Below are 8,075 nucleotides of genomic sequence, written 5' to 3'. Positions count from 1 at the left end.
GTTTATAAGCCATCCATTTTGTGAGATTTTATAAAACATCTACTAACACACTCACTAACCATTAGTACATGTCTGAATAGTGGACGTGTAAGAGCATGCAGACATGTACATCTAAATCGACTGTTCATTATTTGCACAGGCTTTCTAAATTATCTTACCAACCACTGACAAATCCTAAATACCTGGTGAGTAAGTGATGTAATACTTCATTTAGAAATGCTGAATCCATCATTTATATAGATGAGCTTATTAATGAAGAGTAAAACATGTATAACTGACTAATGAGTATTTACATCAGAAACATGCTTTATAAATGATGAATTCAGTGTTTACTGATCCATAACTACTGTGCTTATAAATGATGAGTAAAACATTTATAACTGTGATTATAAACCACATACTAATGAGTATTTACATCAGAAACATGCTTTATAAATGATGAATTCAGTGTTTACTGATCCATAACTACTGTGATTATAAATGATGAGTAAAACATTTATAACTGTGTTTATAAACTACATACTAATGAGTATTCATGCGTTATATATGATGAATTCAATATTTATTAATGCTTAACTAATGCTTACTAGTGTGTACTCATTATAAAGTGTTACCATTTAAGGATGTTTTGTCCTTCATTTGTCCTTCCATGTGCTCAGTGAAGCTCCAGTCAGAAGATGTCACATCACATGAACCCGACCTCCAGACAAGTTCAGATGAACAGGAAAAATGCATTGAGGGACAGTTTGTTAATGTCAGTTATGTTGACAGACAGTATGTGGGACAGATCATGGGGATATGTGGTGGGGAGGAATGAGCTGCATACAACAACCTGGAAAGAAAAATGCTTTTGTCTGGCCAAACAAATCAGATTGTAATTTCTGTCATCGCAATCAAATTGTCTGTGGAATATCAGTTCACAGACCCTGGGTCAGTTGTTGCAGCTCATCACACAGGCACAAAATCTTCAGCTGACATAACATGAAAGACTGAGTTGCTTGTTAACACATTTACTCATTTACAATTGTAATAAATGAATCAATTGAAATGAAAACTGAATTTAAATTTGCTATAAATGAATGTTTGCTGTAAAATGTTTGGTGGCACAATGTTACACATTTTGGTGTGAAGTGTAAAATGAGTGCACACATTGTTGTAAAAAATCTGCCGGTATCCCCATCTCTTGCCCATGTCTCCTCTATTGACGTTTGTTATCTGAGAGGGGGGAAGCAGAGCCTTTGGTGGTAGAGAGGTCAGTCTTTTACCAACCAGGAAATGGGCAGGTGTGAGTGGCTGGGGTTCTGAGGCATCTTCATGAACATATGAGAGGGGCCTGTTCAACACAGCTTCCACCTCTGTGAGTATGGTTGTTAACTCCTCAAAACTTAAAGACGCTTTCCCCAGGATCTTCCTTAAACATGTTTTTACAGACCTCACAAGTGCCTCCCAGAAACCATCCCACCAAGCAGCTCTCTCAGTGATGAACTGAGACTGAACTTCCATGTGATTCCTCTATCAGTGAAAAACCCTTTCAAGGACCTCCAAAGTTCTCTTAAGTCTTGGTCTGCTCTTTTAAATGTTTTGGCATTGTCTGAATAAATGATCTTACATTGCCCTCGTCTAGCAGTAAATCTCTTTAAAGCCAAGAGAAAATTTTCAGTAGTCTGGTCTGACACTAACTCTAAATGCACTGCCCTAGTGACTGCAGAAGTGAAAAGTGCAATATGTGCTTTCTTAGGCTGTCCACTAGACCTAACATAGAGTGGACATGCAAAATCTACACCAGTTACTTCAAAGGGCGGAGACTCTGTGACTCTGTCTCTGGGTAATGGAGCTGTCACTTGCTGAGCTGGTTTCACCTTTAATCTCCTACAGATGTAACAACGTGATACCACCCGCTTAACTAGCTGTCTCCCTTTTAAAACTCAGTATCTCTCCTTCATTTGAACTAGAGTATCCCTGACTCCAGAATGCATTACTCTCTCATGGCAGTGCTGAACTAGTAGCTCAGAGTATCTGTGGTTTGCAGGTAGCACATATGGGTGTTGTTCCCTGAAGCTGAAATCAGAGTGCTGCAACCTGCCTCCTACACTAATGAGCCCATTTTCATCTAAGAATGGCTTCAATGGCTTTGATTTTAGAGTCTCTGCTGATGTTCTGACCTGATGCCAGCTTTCTTGGCTAAAACTCTGCTCTTGTGTCATCTTCACCCAGTAGATTTCTGCTGTAGTGAGCTCCTGAGAAGTTATCTCTCTCTGAATCTTTTGACTCGATCTAGCATTAGCTATGAACCTATTTACCCATGCAGTTATTCACAGTACTCTCTTTAATCTGCTGTACCTGTCTGGGTCTAACAGTGGTTCAGCTGGTTCAGTGCTGAGGGGCTGTACTGTTGTCTGAAACTTGGACCTAAGCTCAGAGCCCACCTCAGCTGCAACAAAGTCCTCGTCTGTGCTTTCTGCCTCCTCAGTTGGCAGCAGAGAGGGAGGGCCTCTCCACCACAGCTGGCTCCGGATGAGGTTGTTGACGCTCTGGCCTCTGGTGGGTAAATCAGCAGGGTTGTTTTTCCCACTGCAGTGGGACCATTGCTCTGGGTTTGTCAGACTCTGTATCTCAGTCACTCGGTTTGACACAAATGGCTTCCATTTTTGTGATGTACTGCGTATCCAGTGGAAAACAATCATTGAATCTGTCCACATGTGAAGCTGATTCTTCTCCATGTGAAGTGGCTTGAGTAGGTTATTTGCTAACCTTGCTCCTATCAGTGCACCCATAAGCTCCAGGCGTGGTAAATTCATTTTCTTTAATGGTGCTACTTTTGACTTGGATGCCACAAAACTTGTTACGATGTCTCCATCTTTGTTCGGTCCCTGCAGGTGGGCAACAGCACTGTATGCCTTCTCGCTGGCATCGCAAAAGATGTGCAGTTTCAGTGTCTGTAAGTTTGGCTGGATTTCAATGTGGTACCATCTCAGGATGGCCACAAGATATAGTCTTGGTAGCTCTGCACACCACTGATCCCATTTTTCAGCCAAATCTGTGGGTAACTGTTCATCCCAACTGATTCCTCTCTCACACAGTTCCCACAGTTCTTGAAACAGGCATTTTACCCGTACTGTAAATGGAGTGAGGAATCCTATAGGGTCAAAGATGCGTGCTGATGTCTGTAACACGCTTCTGTTTGTGTTTTCTTTGCCCTTTACAATGTCCAGTAGTCCCTTCAAGTCAAACACAAATTCATCCTTCTCTGATCTCCATACTAATCCCAGCACCTTCAGCACATTTCCACCAGCATCTGTCTCTGTTGTGTGCTCCACTGCACGTTGTGTCCACTTGGCTCTCAAATCTGGTGAATTTGTTACCCATTTGCACAGGTTCATGCCAGCATGGGACAGGATCTCTTTTGCTGTGATGGAAACTGAAAGTGCTTCATCAACATCACTTGAGCTGGAGATGAAGTCATCAACGTAGAGAAATTCCCTCAGTGCCTCCACCACCCTGGGCTGCTGACTTTCATACTGTGTTAAGTGTTTTCTTATGGTGGCAGCTAGCAGGAATGGGCTGGGTGACACTCCAAGTACTACTCTACTCATTCTCATAATGTGCAGCTCATTTTCACAGTTCTTGTTTGGAGGTCCATGGAGCCACAGGAATCTAACAGCATCTTTATCTCTCTCTGCTAGAGCTATCTGCAAGAATGCCTAAGTGATGTCTGCAGTAAAGGCTATCTGGTGTAATCTGAATTTGATTAGCACATCTAGCAGATTTGGATTAAGGTTTGGCCCAGTCAGTAAACAGTCATTTAGAGAGGGGCAACCTTCCTCATGTGATGACGCATCAAACACTACTCTCAATTTAGTTGTTGCTTTATCTTCTTGAATAACAGCATGATGGGGCATGTAGTATTTCACAGTCTCTGGATGTTCTTCTGCTGAGATGCTCTCAGTTACATCCTCACAGATGCCTTGCTGTAGATAATCTGTGATGACATCATTGTATCTGGAGCACAAAGTTGCATCCATCTTTAATCTCCTCTTGAGGGTTTCAAACCGTCTTTTTGCAACTCTGAAGTTGTCTGGGAGTGCTGGTTTGTCAGGTTGCCATGGTAATTCAACTTGATAGTGACCATTTTTGTAACTTACAGTCTGTTCAAAGTTCTGTAGAGCCTCGGTTTCTGCTGGGCTCTGGGTCTTTTCAATGACAATGCCCAGTGACTCCACCTCCCAGAAGGCATGTAACTGGTCTGAGATTTTTGTATCCTCTTCTAGGCTGATTTGCATGCAAGTGGTGTTGGTCACACTGGATGATGAAATATGCCTCTACAGAGCCCACCCAAAGCTGCTTTCTATGGCCACAAGTGATTCTGAGATTCTCTGGACCTTGTCATATACCACTTGCCAGTAATAGTCAGCTCCTATTAACAGTGACAGTTCTGGATCATCAGGACCATCCAGTGGAAAATCAGCCAGCTGCAGACCCTTTCTCTTTAGCTCCTCTTGGATGTGTTCGCTGGGGACCTTTATCACCGCTGTGCACACTTGAGGTGTTTCCACTGCCTCAATCTCTATTTTCTGTTCTGTATACCACACATTTTGCAGTGATACTTTCACAATGTTGCGCTGTACTGTCACAGGAGCAGCAGATCCAAAAGTGTGCAGATGCAGTGTCTCTTTCCCTAGCACTGGTAATCCCAGAGCTTTCACCACACCTTCATGAATGAAGCTTCTCTGGCGGCCTCCATCCAATAGACAACACACGATTTTTCTCCCTGCTGGGCCCTCTGTCCATGCTTTCACTGTCTGGAGCAGCACTGTATTCTGTGTATTAGCCTTTGGTTTTGCTGTGCTGGACACAGAAGATACAACAGCCTCCGTACTACCACTGCTCACACTTGTCTGGGGGTTATTTTGGTCACACACTTACTGGTGATGTCTGCGTTCACATGCAGGTCTGTGGTGCTATCCTCGCTGTGTGCAGTGCAGTAGCATACTCCAACTTTTAGGTTTTCTGTCATAAGAGGGTGCTGGCTTACAGACAGGTCTATTATTTAGCAGAATGTCCCTTTGTGTGTTACCTGGTCTGGTCAGCTGAAGTGCTCTTTCTCTACTCTGAACTTCATTCTGAAGGAATTGAATGAGCTCATGCACTTTCCATTCATCATTTGGATCTGACTTGCGTGTGTAAGCTAGTGCTATGTCCTCTGGTATCAGCTGTAATAGCACTGGGCATAGCAGGCAGCCATACATGTCACTGTGAACCCCCATGGAATCCAGGCTGCGGATCTGAATTTCACATTCATCATACAGTTGTCTAAGTGCTGCAACATCTGATGTTTTTTAACAGGGGCAAGGTTCAACAGTTTGGACATATGTGCACTAATTACAATGTTTTTTCTTCCAAAACGGTTCTGAAGTAATTCCACTGCTGCATCATAATTCCTATCAGTCATGCTTAGTCCTACTACAGCTCTTGCTGCTGTTCCAGTCAGATAGGATCTCAGGTAGGTGAACTTCTCCCTCTTGCACAGTGCGTCATTCTCATGAATAGCCGTTTCATACTGGGACCAGAATTCTTGCCACTGGCTTACTTCTCCGTCATATTTTTCTATCACCAGCTTGGGCAGTTTAACAGTTTGTCTGCTTTCTGATATTACTGAAACAGAGTTTGCATCACTCATCCACTCACTCACGGCGTGTCAAAACTATGACTGCGAGGATAGAACCCAATCGCACGACTCCAGACGAGAGTTTCAATATATAGTCTTTTAATAATAAAGTATCAACTAAAATTCACAATACAAAGTAACAACAGAAAATCACTCTTAACGAGGAAATAATTTCAAACGAAGGCAAGACAAAGTAGCAAAGAAACATAAAACTTGACAATGGCAAAATAAAGCAAAGTATACAAAACCTGGTGTGGCGTGGCGTGGCGTGACGTGATTTGACTTGACGAAACATGAAGCAATGATGAACACTTGACAAAGCAGGACCAAAAAAGACAAAGCAGGACGAACTCGCACAGGACAAAGGGAAACACGGACTATATATACACATACACACACAAGGTAATGGGGAACAGGTGGAAACAATCAGGGCGTGGCAGACAATCAGACTAGAAGGGAACACACAAGGGGAAGGGCAAGTGACCTGACACAAGAGGAGAGTGGGATTTCAAAATAAAACAGGAAGTCACGAGACAAGACATGACATAAAACTTAACAAAACCACACATAATTTCTAAGACATGACAAGAACAAAACCAAACAAAACATAACAATTTCTGGGACATGACACGGGGTCCCACGTCGTCCTTAATGAGCCTATCGACCCGGGCTTTCAGCGTGATGATGCGGTCCTGGTAGTCCTGAGTGGTTGCAATCTCTGATTCCAGTTTGTCCGTCTGCGTTTCATCCTCGATGCCGTTGTCCAAGTCCGTTTAAATTTCCTCTTTGATTGCAAAAACTGCCAGCATTTCACGGAGTTTGTCACAGTCGATTTCATCTTTCCTCACCTCCTCTTCCATATGAGTTAGTAGTTTCGTTGTGGAGGTGCGGATCGTCTTTTGTTTCTTTTTCATCCGTTCATAGTGCTTGGCCATCGCCGCTGACAGCGGTAGTTAAAAGTAGCTTCCAATTTCAACAACGTTCACAGTCTTTCGTCTTGAAATCCCGGGTTTCAGCACCAAAAAATGTTGTAAAACATGTTGGAGCTTCATAAAAATGATAATCACCACCGCTTCTCATTCAGGCCGATCATATTTACTGATTAAAAAAAGTAATACTGTACAGTTACAAGGAGGAAACAACAGACGCAACATAGAAGAGACGAGAGGAAAAAATAACAGATCCGTTGCCTAGCAACCTAAAGATTCTTTTGTAGCAACTTAACGTCCAAACGCTACTCTAACGGAAGACCACACAACACATTTCTAGTTCAAATAAAAGCATTTGTTATTGTAACCTACTACTATTATTATTAATCAATTATTATTAATCTATTGTCAGAGAAAAAATATTGACAACACACATAAAACTGCTGACTCATAACACAAGTATGAGTCAGTTTTGTTCCCACGCCCATGTTTGAGTCTGGATCATAAACTGACATGTTGAGAAACTTTTATTCATTTATTTAAGGTGCATTATACTCCAGCCTCAACCACAGTGGGGCTGGAGTATATGGCCTTTAACTTTATGTTTAAGTTTACCTTTAAGTTGATGAGTCCCTCCTTGTGGTGACAGTTTGACAGTGACATTTCACACCCATTTCTTCAGGCAAGATTAGAAATGGGCAAAGTTGCTGTTGCTGACAAATGTATCAAGATAAAATACAAGCCCTACCCAACCAGAGCCTGGCATTCTTCCCTTGGTATGAAATAATGCTCAGAAAGTAAAAGGTTAAAGCTATTATTCAAATTGAATTGTCCTCTCTAAGTAGGCATGCTTGTGTTTTTGTGTGCGCGGGTGCGTCACAGACATCCTGTTGCAATCCTGGGGGAGTGTGCGGTGCGTCCACGTCCTGTGTGTCTGGAGGACGAGACAGAGCGAGTCCAGCTCTCACTGATGGACAGAAGGAAGGCGTCAAGGCTAGGAGGGGTCAAGAGGTGTCACACTAACGGACGCATTCAAGTGTAAACAAATTCTGTGGAAACAGCTGATAGGGGAAATCCGATCCTTTGTCACATCAAACTGCATTAACTTTTGGCAGCTGAGTTAACATCAGTGTTCGTTTTAGTTTCAGTCTGTTTTAGTTAGATTTTAGTAACTTTTACATTTGTCTTATGCCTAACAGATACTTGAAGAGTTTGAAAAGACTTTTGAAAGACTAAAGTCTGACACGCTCTCACATCTAAAGACAACACGTCATCAGTCACTGAGTTTGTAGTCACAGACTAGAAGATTTTGCAAAGACTGGGGATCTTGCAGGGTCAATGTCTCCCAAATGACAACTAGACTCCCTCTGAGACTGATGAATATTACAGGAATATTGTAGGAATATTATAGTGATGCTTCTTCAGGTAATTTGTAAGGGGGATTTATGAATAATACTGGTGTGTGTGTGCGTGTGTGTGCC

The sequence above is a fragment of the Myripristis murdjan genome, chromosome 13 (genome assembly GCF_902150065.1).
Source record: "Myripristis murdjan chromosome 13, fMyrMur1.1, whole genome shotgun sequence".
NCBI classification, from domain to species: Eukaryota; Metazoa; Chordata; class Actinopteri; order Holocentriformes; family Holocentridae; genus Myripristis; species Myripristis murdjan.
Note: the sequence above shows the minus strand (reverse complement) of the source record.